This window comes from Chionomys nivalis, chromosome 16 (genome assembly GCF_950005125.1).
Source record: "Chionomys nivalis chromosome 16, mChiNiv1.1, whole genome shotgun sequence".
In the NCBI taxonomy this organism is placed as follows: domain Eukaryota; kingdom Metazoa; phylum Chordata; class Mammalia; order Rodentia; family Cricetidae; genus Chionomys; species Chionomys nivalis.
In genome coordinates this window covers 67,457,804-67,470,435 of record NC_080101.1, presented here as the reverse complement: position 1 = coordinate 67,470,435, position 12,632 = coordinate 67,457,804, and the positions used below count along the sequence as shown (strand labels likewise).

At 44.0% G+C, this 12,632-nt stretch overlaps 1 non-coding gene across 1 annotated transcript; it reads left to right on the top strand.

Annotated features, from left to right (window-relative positions):
* Positions 1 to 530: 530 nt before the first annotated feature.
* Positions 531 to 603, top strand: Trnak-cuu (transfer RNA lysine (anticodon CUU)). Its single transcript has one exon. It is a non-coding gene; the product is annotated as a tRNA-Lys (tRNA).
* The last annotated feature ends 12,029 nt before the right edge of the window (positions 604 to 12,632 follow it).

The following is a 12,632-nucleotide window of genomic DNA, read 5'->3' as shown; positions in this document are numbered from 1 at the left end:
TCCTGGTCAAGTTTCTCGGACCTGGAATCCTGACCAGATGGAACCGTCCAAAGCAGACAGTTGACTTAGACTACACCCTCCAGTCTTTCTCAGAGATTTTCCCCATTGTGGCGGGAACCATGTGGTGACCTACCCATAGCCATTAGCACCATTTTCGGCCATGGGGAAAAACATGAGCAAGAGACTGGCCCTGAGTTCTGAACTCACTTTGTCAAGGAAACTTTCCTCAGGTGTAACAAGGCTCAGTATTCTCTAAGTGTGCCCTGTTGCTTGTTGTAATAAGAGCGGCGGGGCTGCGTCCCCGGCACCCGGCCGCCCGCATGGCTAGCTTATGCCCCGAAATAATTACACGGAAACTGTATTTTTTTAATCACTGCCTGGCCCATTAGTTTTAGCCTCTTATTGGCTAGCTCTTACATATTGATCTAACCCATTTTTAATATTTTGTGTAGTACCACGAGTTGGCTTACCAGGAAAGATCTTAACCTGCGTCTGTCTGGAGTGGGAGAATCATGGCGACTCCTCCACTCGCCCGGCTAGCTCAGTCGGTAGAGCATGAGACTCTTAATCCCAGGGTCGTGGGTTCGAGCCCCACGTTGGGCGCCAGATGAAGGCGCAAGTCATAAACAATCCCACACCAGTTTGGAATTGTGATTAATAGGGTGGTATTTATTTAAAGGGGAATAAACTTACAGATCACGGTCCCAGACAACAGCCCTCTGCGCACGCAATTGGGAAGAAGTCTAGTCGCCGGAACCGGAGCAGGAAGTAAAGAGAGAGAGGAGGGAAGTGGCCGCTTTTTTTAAAGGGAAAGATACCACGCCCCAATGGGCTGGTATCTTGGCGGCTATTGGCTGGAGGAGCGGAAGGACCTCCCGCAACAGTTGCTGAAGCAGTTTCATGTACTGTTGCTGTGGGAGGAGAGAGGAAGCACATTAGTTAGTTTGATTTGGTTTTAACAAATTTATGCTAATTTAGTCTGAGCTGGAAATGCTGACCTGAAACACTGTCCTTCGGCTTCTGCCTCAGCCTTCTGAGCACTGGGATGACAGGTGTGTGCCCAGCAGCTTTTGTGTGCTTTTATACACTCTTCATCTTGTAGTCCAGTCTGTCCTTGAATTCATAGCAGTCCTCCTGCCTCAGCCTTTTAAGTGTTGGAGTTACAGGTGAGACCCACCATGCTTTGCTCCACTGATTTTGAGAACTAAAAGCAGCTCAGGTTTCCATTCTCCAGACACATGGACTTCTGGGGAAGAAGCTGAGCCAGAGTCCTTCAGCCAGTGCCAGAGATGCATCCCAGGGGCTGGACTTTCCCCTCCTGCCTCCTCCTGTTTGGTGGCTTTTGATGCAAATCAGGACTTTACACTGCAGACTGTAGCTTCTAGGGTTTTGCTTGTCATCTCTCTCCAGGGCCCCAGCTAGCCCCGCTCAACCACAGTCTGGAATCGAGACCTGAGTCAGACCCTTCCTCTGTCATTGCTCCTGGGAGAGGAACCAGACCTGTCCTGCTCTGCCACAGGCTGGCTCCTGATCAGGCTCAAGTTGCAACCACCCAAACAGGCAGCAGGAAGAAGGATCTTCTTGAGTGGCCTACAAGAGCTGAAAACAAGGTTGTGTATCCACAGCTTTCCCATCTATAGGGGCTACACCAGCAAGTCACTTGGATCCTCTGAAAAGGGTTGGACACCTGCAGAAAACAGCCCCAATACCACCTCCACTCTGCATATGTATGCTTTATCTGTCCCCTGAGTCCCTTCTACCCAAAAGAAAACACAGAGACAGTACTGGAGGAAGGAAGGAGGCAGTCAGAATGACCCTAAGGTGAGTGTGTGGGCCCTGGTCTGACACACCTAGTGCTGTGTGACCCTGAGAAAGTAAACCCAGCCTCTCTGGAAGGCTTGGTGCTGACATCTGTAGAGGGATAGCATGATGCTGCTGTGTGTGGAAGGCTTGTTTCCCTCCCAATGCTCAGCCAGCACTGCCTGTCTATCAGCTCATAGTGACCCTGTTCTATAGTAACCAGAAGAAGAAGCTGAGCAGAAACAGTTCTCAGGCCAGGTGAGTAACAACTTTTCACTGGATTCGGAGGAGACTGCTGCATTCCTGCAGGTGTCTCTTATTTTCAGGGAAGCAGAAGTAATATCTTGGGCCAGAGCTGAGAGGAAATGGATACCTCTGCTGAGATGTTTCCTTAGGGGAGCAGAGCAGAAGAAATGGATACTTCTGTAGTGATACTTAGTTTGTGTTTTAACCAAAGCTTGCCTGAAGATCAGAGTGCAGAGCTAAGCCCCTAGAGGTCAGGCAGTGGTGGCACTAACCTTTAATCCCAGAATTCAGGAGACAGTGGCAGATGGATTTCTGTGAGTTCAAGGCCACTCAGGGATACACAAAATTGAATCTGTCTAAACGAGAAACAGACCACACACAAAGGTGATCCCAGCACTTATGATCACACGCCTTTAATCCCAGCCCTTATGATCACACGCCTTTAATCCCAGCACAGGGAGGTGGAGACAGGAGCGATACAGCTGGGAGGAGAGAGGAATATAAGATGGGAAGAGACAGGATCTCAAGGCAGTCTGAGGAGACAGTCTGAGGACAAGATTGCCCCTTTGGTTTGAACATTGGTAGAGGTAAAACATCTCTTTAGTGACTGGCAGCAATGTTCTGATCCTTTAGCTTTCATCCCTTAATATATGACTCTGGATTTTATTTATTAAGAATAATTAGAATTTCTGCTATATACCTCAGCTGGGAAGCTCTCTTGGAAGGTTGGAGCAGAGCTCAGCTGTACCAGTGCTCTCTAAGAGAGCTGTAGGATTTGCTACATCTGATGGGGAGACCATCCCTCACCATACCCCAGATTTAGGTATAGCCTGACTACCCGTCAAGTAGGATTCCTTTTTTCTCACAGCTGTAGGTGTCAAGGACACCTCCCTTCACTGCTATAGGTACAGCCTGACTCCCTGACAAGTCAGGATACTTTTCCCTCAGATCTGTAATACTTGCAGGTATAGCCTGACTTCCCAACAAGTCAGTGTACCTTTCCCTCTGGAGCTGTACACTTGTAATGTGTCTACCCGCTGAATGTGCCAGAAGCCATAGGCAGGTGTTCATAGTCAGCCATTAGTCATGCCATGATGTCAACAAGCCTCCATGAATAGCTAGGCCAAAACATCTGTGGTGTGTAACCCGATGGGAGTCTAGGGAAGTGTGGATGAAACATGTGGGAAGGAATCAGACTAGGCAAGGTAGGCACTGCCTAAGACATCTGTACCAGCAAGGAAAGGGGCATCATGAGGGAGATTCAAAGAGCTCACACACTCCAAGGCTGGAGAGATCAGGAGAGAGGACCTGGCTGTGGCTTGCTTTCCTTCTTCAGGCCGATGCCTGTGAAAAGTCAGCAGGCTCTGAGCTCTGCTGTTTGAAAAGCCCTTCCAGGTCCCTATTTTTCACCTTAGAGACATCTGATGTAGGAATAGGAGCATGGCCTTAGTTTCCTTCCAAGCCATCTCCATTGCAGCATGTGGAGAGGCTTAGTGCCACGGTAGCTTCCACAACGTGCACTCATGAGTTCCAGGAAGGTATCCTTAGTGGCTTGGCCTGTCAGTGGTATGTGGTAGCGCAATGGTGTCTCTGACCAGACAACAAGTGCATTTTCCAAGCCCCCTGAGATGGGTCATCACTCCCACAAGAACCGTCACCAGTCTCCATTTGTGCATACCATGGTTGGCCAGTCTGAAATCCTTGCTGGTTGGAAAAAATACATGATTCCTGTGTGTGAGAGTTTGGAAGTGAAGCTAAATGGTGTGTATCTGTTAGAGAGCAAACACAGGCATTGGGATCCATCCCCAGAAATATTCCCCCATCTCTCTCTCTCTCTCAGACACACACACACATACACACACACAGCCAATGAAGGTTTTTTTAAGGACAGAGAAAGAGAGTAAGGAAGAAAGTGAGTCAAGACAAAACAAAACACACTGTCAGATTATCTTTCCAAAGCCCAAATCTCAGTGTGGGCGAGTTCCTTTCTCTCTAAACTCTGTGGACACATAATTGACATATGGGAAAGAATACTGCTCATAAGAACATGTCTGCCAAATTGTCAAAACCCAACATTTTACATCAGTGACACCCAGAAGGAAAGACTGTCAACTGCCAGAGTTCCCTCCACCTCTCATTTCTCACTTGTGCCATGATATCCATGAGCTTGGTTCTCTTACAGGCCTTTAAAAGTCTTTTCTGGCTCCTACAAGGCTGTCAAGGATCCTAAAAAAAGAAAATAATGAGGCAGAGTACAATCCAGGTAGGCTGTAAGTCCCCTGGGCAGGACTCCAGGTCTGTGGCCAAGTGGCACTTACCTTCCATAGGGCTCTTTGGGGAAAAAAGGGCATAGACTCAAATCTGGCTACTTCCTGCAGGCATGGGGCAGTGTGGGGAAGGGGAGAGCCAGGTGTCCATGTTTAGCAAGAGGTGTGGCTGGAAAGGCATCCCATGAAGTGTCATCCCGGAGAAGGCAGGCATCTGTTCCTTGGGGGAGAGGAGAAGGCAGGTGTCTAGGGAAAAAAAAACTTGTTATTGCTAAATATGAGTGTGCCAGGATGAGGAGCAGGTAGGCCCTTCATTGTGGCATCCTGGAAAAATGGAGGGTGGAGGGTCTTGTCTGCTGGACAGACCAAGTGTCTTGAGTAGGTGCCCTCTTGAGAATGGAGAGATGGTACCAGCATGGGTGTCTCAAGAGCTTGGCAGCTGAGGGTGTGGTGAGGATTACCATGTGAGGTCCTGTCCATCGAGGATCAAGAGACCTAGGAGTTAACTGTTTGAGGGGTACTCTGTGCCCTGGGGAGAGCAGGGCAGGTTTAGGGTCATTAAGGTCCACTGGTGTGGTGGCAGGAAGACAACTGTCAGCGTGTGAATGGAGAAGGGACCTTAAAAGGGAGCCCTACCAGTGGAGGAGCTTGAACTGGAAGGTGATGGTTAAGGAGAAAGGGCCTGCCATAAAGCAGCCCAAAGGGGCTAAGGCCCATAGGGGAATGCCGGTTGGCCCTGAGGCAAGGGCCAAGATAACCTGAGTTCAATGGAAAGCTTGCTCAGTTGTTGTTTGATGAGTCCCATTGTCCAGGAGATGTTGAGCTCCACCACATCTGCTGTTTCCCTGGAGACTGGAAATGCTTTTATCCACCTTGTAAAAGTGTCCACAAGTATTAAGAGATAACGAAGTTTTTTCATGAGTAGGCATTTAAGTGAAATTAACCTGCCAATCTTTGCCCGGTTGGTGTCCACGCAGCTGGTGTATGTGGAGAACTCCTTGTGGGTTGGCCTGGGCACACGTCTGGCAGGAGGAATGAAGCTGTAAAATAGAATCTTGGAGATGGGCGAGGTTAAAAGGGACTCCAAGAAGTGGAACAAAGCTTTGGGGAAGTGGCTAAGGATATAATTGTCCTACAAGAATGTAGGGCAGTGGCAGAGTTTTAAGTGGGGAGGAACAGGTCCTGTCTACCCCCATAGCTGAAATTGGAGAGGGAAACTAAAGGTCCAAGTGAAAATAAAAATAATGGATTTACCCACCACTTGTAGCATGACCCTAGGCTAGGAGAGGGTTACGGGATATACCAAGTCTGGGCAGCGTCAATCCTCTGCAAGGCTGAGACATTTGAAGGCTGGCAGAGTTTCACTTGCCAATGGTGATGAGGCCAGACCTCCATGGCATGGCCTAGAGGACAAGCCCGCACAGGGGCATTGTGATTTCCAGTGTCTGGGTTGCTGGCAGATAGGGCACAACCTCAGAGCAGCTGTAGTGCAATATCGTGCCATTGGACCATTTAGACCACCTTTGATAGAGCCCCGTGGTTGGCTTCCCTTGTCCCCCTTCCTGTGACCTTAGGGCAGCTGCTAAGACCTGGGCCTGTAGATTGTTGTAGCTTTGTCTGTCGGGAAGACTCAGCTGATTCCTCTCGGGCATTAAAAACTTTAAAGGCCATATTCTCAAATTCCCATATAGAAGTTTGATGACCATCCTCAACTTTTTTTTAACTCTTTCCTAATATCTGGTACCGACTGAGGAAACAGAATGATTAGTAGAAAAGAAACCTAGCTGCTTTTCTACCTGAGGGAGATTTGGAAGAGAAAAGGGAGCATGGGAGGGGCTAGCCCAGTGTAAAGAGGGAGTTCAGCAGTGGAGCAGTGAGGTGGTAGGGGAAGGGAAAGGTGGAAGTTGGACCTCCAAATTGGGAAAGCAAGGGGAAAGAATGTAGCTCCATAGGAGGGGGTTGGGAAGTGTGGGCTTGAGGGAGTGGGGGAGGGGCCAGTGCCTCTGGTAGCATGGTGCTTTGAGAGACTGGCTACTAAGGGAAGGGAGGGGTGAAAGTGCAGAGACCAAAAACCATGGGCACATATATATATATATATATATATATACAAACATCTTTTTAAATTGAGTCTGTCTGATACAAATGAACAAAGTAGGCTCAATTTAAAAAGATTTTGGTAAGAGGCTTACAGGAGCAAAAGTGGACCTGGCTTTGAACTGTGTAAAGCAAGCTCTCCGGTGATGCAAAAATTCCCCATCAAGTTAAATCAAAACAAGCCAAATTAAGAAATACCAGGTTTAGCCAGATGGTGGTGGCGCACGCATTTAATCCCAGCACTGGAGAGGCAGAGGCAGGCGGATCTCTGTGAGTTCGAGGTCCGCCTGGTCTACAAGAGCTAGTTCCAGGACAGGAACCAAAAGCTATGGAGAAACCCAGTCTCGGAAAATCCAAAAAAGAAAAAAAAAAAGAAAAGAAAAAAAGAGAAATATCCAGGTTTAATAGCAGATCTGCGCTCTCAGATGGCCCCAAGTGGGAACCTGGAAGCTGCAGAAATACAGCCCCTGAGAGGAAGAAAGGGAGACCAAATGTTCCTCTTTCTGGAGATCACTTAAGTACCCTGGGGATGGGGTCAGGACCTGGCCTGCTGGGATTTGGAGTCCAGACCAGGCCTTGGGGCTGGGACAGATGTGAGGGACTGGGGCCTATGCTCCCAACTTGACACTGTGTGTGCCTATTATGCTTTAAGTATTTGAATGTGGTATTGAGCCCAACACCATCCACTCATGCATTCATGGTTTTATATTTTTAAGTTGGAACCTTAAAGAATCATCCTTCAAGCTTAAATTCCAGATCCATTTATGGCACCCTCTCTGAGCTGCAGCCAGCAAGCTTGTTCTTCCATTGTCCTCTGAAGCTCTGTAATTGCTGCGATCAGTCCAGAGTAGATCAACCTGATTCCAGAGCCCAGAGGTGTCTTCTGATCACAGGAAAATGACTAGGTCAGCAACAGTACAAGGCCCTTACCTGTCACTCAAAAGTCATCTCCTCTTTGCTCAAAAACACCCCAATCCTGGCTCCAGGTTTGAGATTCCTTTGGACTTACTCTTCCCCTTTGTGGGTGCCACTGCCTCAGAATGTGACAGATGTGAGGGGGCAGCACTGCCTCAGAATGTGACACTTGTGAGGATGTCACTGACTCAGAATGTGACACATGGGAGGGGGCAATGTCTCACAATGTGTATCTTATAATCTTAGAGTCAGAGTGAACGTGGGTGGGTTGACCAGTTTACATGTTTATTTCCATGTTTTGTCTTTTATGGATTAATGGATGTGTCTCATTTTTTTCATTATTGCTTGCTTGCTTGCTTGCTTATTGATTGATTGATCGAGCAATAACTTCTTGTGTATTTCTTTGCTTGCTTACTTACTTATCTATCTTTTCAGCCCATCTCATTTACATACTTCTTTAAAAAATGACCCACCTAGTTATTTACTTACTTACTTACTTATTTATTTGTTCATTTATTCCTTCACTTCCTTATCTTCTTTCATATATCTGTTTATTTATTTGCTCAGCCTGACTCATTTATTTACTTATTGAAAGTTTCAATTAAATAATAATATTTTATTCATTTATTTATTCTTTGTTTGCTTATTTGTCTATTTTTATGTATATATTTACTTACTTTCTTAATTATTTTTTTACTTTTTAAAATTTACTTAATTTTTTTTTCGTTGGGAATGTACATCATTTATTTCCTTCCTTCCTTCCTTCTTTCCTTCCTTCCTTCTTTCTTTCTGTCTCCTGACTGTCCTGAAACATAACTGGCTAAGAAAATGGTGGCCTCCATCTCACTGGCGCTGGGTGAGTGTCAGCAAAGCAGCTCCTGAAATGGAATTTGACACACACACACACACACACACGCATGCATGACATGTACAGATGGGGGGGTTCCAATGTTTTCAGAGAAAGGTGCTCACTGGTAATAATAAATGTGCTGGTAAATAAGGCTGGAAATCGCTAAATATTAAATCATTAAAACTCTTCAAATAAATAGCAATTCCGTTTCTCTCTCTTTCTCTCTCTCTCTCTCTCTCTCTCTCTTTCTCTCTCTCTCTCTCTCTCTCTCTCTCCCTCTCTCAGACACATACACACACACACACACACACACACACACACCATAGACCAGCACATCTAGACTGACTGCAACAAACAAAAGAAGAAGAAAAATTGAAGGAAGACACCCCTGCTGGACAGGATCTGATCTGATCTGAGAATAAATTCATCGAATGGCTGCCAACAGCATTTCATTGAGAAGAGATTCCACATTTTATGCTGTATAGTAAGTTAGTTAGTTAGATAAAGAGGAGCCTGTGAACTGGGTTGGGGTGTGGCTTCTCAGGTCAGGTCAGGTCAGGGAGGGGCTGAGGAGTGTACCATTGGCCTTGACAATAGGCACCAGTCAGGTGTTAGTGTCAGGGCCTGAGAGTTCCTCAAAAGGAATGAATGGAGACCCTTGCTTGTCTAAAAACTGCCTGAGCTTGGGGAAAGAACTTGTGTATAGCCACACTGGCTTGTTTCTTAGGTCCATTTGTTATTGAGGGATATTAATGGCCAGTGGATGTCAACTCCGGTTATTTTTATTTATTTATTTTTGGTGGTAGTGTTTGTGTGTTTCCCTTCTTTGAGTTGTGGTGGTGGAGAGTTGTCAGATGTCTCTGTTATTATGGGAGTTGTTGGCTTGTGCTTTGCCTTCTAGTACTTTGTGTAAGGCTGGGTTTGTGGCTACCTATTGTTTAAATCTGTTTTTTGTCCTGGAATATCTTTTTTCTCCATTGATGGTGAATGCAAGCTTTGCTGCGAATAGTACTCTGGGCTTGCCTCCATGGTCTCTTAGTGTCTGCCAGCACATCTATCCAAGACATTCTGGCTTTCATGGTTTCCATTGAGAAGTCAGGTGTAATTCAAGTGCCTACGGACACCTGATCTTTGATGAGGAAACCAGAAATACATGGAAGATCATTCCTCTCCCTTATAAGAGATCATGTCAGCACAAAGAAGCCACCCTATTGCTGAGACACTCCACCTCCCAAAATAAATTTGGTGGAAAGGAATTCCCACACAGACCTCAACCTAAAACCAGATATCTTGAACCTAACAGAAGAAAAAGAAGGGAAGATCCCTGAAATCAATGACATAGGAAAAGATTTTCTGAGCAGAACACTATTAACACAGACACTAATTTCAACAATTAATAAATGGGATCTCATGAAACTGAAAAGCTTCTGCATGGCAAAAGATCCCATCATACAGACAAGTGGCAGCTTACAGAATGGTAAAATATTTTATCAACTACACACCTAATAGAGGGCTAATATACAAAATTATATAAAAAAACTCAAACAAAATGTATAAAGAACTCAAAAGTCTAGACATCAAGAAAACAAATGACTCAATTAAAACTGGGGTATAGATCTAAACAGAGAATTCTCAATAGGGAATCTTAAGTGGCTGAGAAAGACTTAAATGTTCAACATTCTCAGTCATTAGTGAAATGCAAACCAAGTCTGCTTTGAGAGTCCATTTTACACCTGTCAGAATCCCTAGGATCAATAATACGAGTGACAGTTCCTGCTGGCAAGGACGTAGAAAAAGGGGGACACTCATCCACTGCTGGTGGGAGTGCAGACTCATACAGTCACTATGGAAATGAGTGTGGATGTACCTTAGAGAGATGGGAACTGATCTACCTCGTGATCCAGCTCTATCACTCTTGGGCATTTACCCAAAGGAACCTTCATCCTACCACAGAGACGCTTACTCAACCATGTCCATTGCTGCTCTATTAATAATGCCCAGAAATTGGATAACATATTCAAGACATGAATATGAATGGATAATAAAAATTGGAACCTTTACACAAATGAATATTACTCCGCCATAAAAAGAATTAAATTCACAGTAAATGGGCAGAACTAGGGGGAGAAATCACCCTGAGTGAGGTACCCAGACACAGAAAACCAAACGTGGCATGTATTAGCTTACATGTGGATATACAGAATCACAGAGATTAAGCATAGAGTAACAGACTAAGGAGGAGAGACACATCTCATCAGGAAAGAAGAAATAGAATAGAAAGGTACAGGCTGGTGAGGGGAGGTGCAAGGAGAGAAATAGAGGGACGAGGGAGTGTATACAGGGAGAAACAGCTAAAACTAAGGCCACGGAAATAGTGTGCAGTGGCATGGGTATTGATACAGTCGATGCTTCCTGAAATAAATGCATATGTGAAGGCAATCTAACAGAGAAATCAAATAACAGGGTGATGAGACTGTGTCTGAGAGCTTTCTCCTCCTGTCTTGCATTCCACTCTTTAGGTTGGGATTAAAGATGTGCACCACTGAGATTAAAGGCGTGCACAGCCAGGTTTCTATGGCAAACTAGTGTGGCTACTGAGATTAAAGGTGTGTGCTACCACTTACTCTCTGATCTTCAGCTAAACTTTCTTTATTAAAATACAAATGAAATATCACTACACGTAAGTATCATGAAACATTGTAAAGGAGGGGACACATAGATTATAAGAGCCAGAGCATCATGGAGTTTTCTGTGACATTGTATCTCCTAGGAATGTCAGAATCTACACCAATAAAATCTTATTAACATAGCTGCTTAAGTATGAGCTGAATAAGGACAAGTGGCAATCTATAAGGGACAAGGGGCCAACCAGCCCTACACAAAGAACTATAGGGCACTCACAAATGCCGGGAGTGGAGAAACAGTTTTAGTCCTACTGTGGGAAGAGTACACGAAATGCTTATCCAATACTAAATGGTGAGCCCTGAATCATACATACAAATAACATTATACTAAATTAAAGTATGTGTGTGTTATAGTTTCTTAGGTACTTAACAGTATGAATCCTTGTGATTTTTTTTCACATATCCATAATATTATTTTGCTCTCCTTTCTCTTTGTGTATTTATCTCCCTTCAACCTAATTATAACCCTGACAGCATACAGACAAGTAACATACAGATTGGGCAGGTTACATACACATATGCATGTAACAAAATTAATGAAAAATCCATGAATTTGAAAGGGAACAAGGAGGCATATAAGAGCGGGTTTGAAGAAAAAAAGTAAAAGGAGAAATGATGTTTCATTGTTACAAAATATTTGTATAACTATGTAAAGAAGTGTTGCATTTGTTGAATTATATGTAAAAATGTGTTGCTGTTTTACCTTGTCTGCCTAAGGCACCTGAATAGTCTAACAAAAAGCTAAATGGCCAATAGCAAGAAAGAGGTATAGGCAGGACTTGCAGGCAGGGAAACTGAGTAGCAGGAGGAATTTAGGCTTAGAAAGGAAGAAAGAAAAAGAGATACCAGGGAGAAACCAGTGGCCAATCAGACACACATGGAGGAAGCAGGAAAGCAAGACATACAGAATGAAAGAAAGGTAAAAATCCCCAAGGAAAAATGTAGATGTATAGAAACAGGTTAAATTAAGTTCAAAAAGCTAGCAGGACGAGCCTAAGCTAAGACTAAGCACTTATAGTTAATAAGAAGGATTCATAATAAATTATTTGGGAGTTTCTTGGTGGCCCAAAGGAAAATTCCAACTACACATAATACACTAAATAAAATAAAGAAGTAGTTGTTTTTAAAGAATTAACATAAAAGGTAAAAAAGGGACACAGCCAAGACTGTTAAATAGACAAGCTTGTCTCAGAAAAAAAAAAAGAAGATAAAAAGAGATGTAACATATCCCTATTACCTGCTCTGAAGAATTTTTCACAGATACTGCCACAGCATAACCACATGGGAATAAGGTGGCCTGCATTAATTAAAAGAGTTTCTAATAGTAAAGTATATTACAGTTGCTTATGACTTAAAATGTCATTATAAAATATCTAGCAAATTAAATTCAACTTGATTACATTATCATTTCTTCCCACTACATTCCTTAGGATGAATTTTAATTTATTAAAGCCATGTATCATTAAGCTAAAATCCTGATACAATTATCTCACTTGATCCTGAGTGGCATTCAGAAGTAGACATAGAAATCAAGCTTGTCAGGTTTTTGTGTGTCTATGACTACCAGCCTGATGACTGTAGACTTCAACTTTTTAAACTTTGTACAAAAAAAATGTTTCAATGAGTTCTTTGATGAGGAATGATTTTAGAAGGACTAGTATGTGAAAACTTGCTTTATTTAAGCACCCGTAGAACATTAATCCTTTCTCACTTCAGTCTTCTATAAAAAGAATCCAGGAGTAGTTAATGCATAAGCAATAGCTATTACAATAGTCT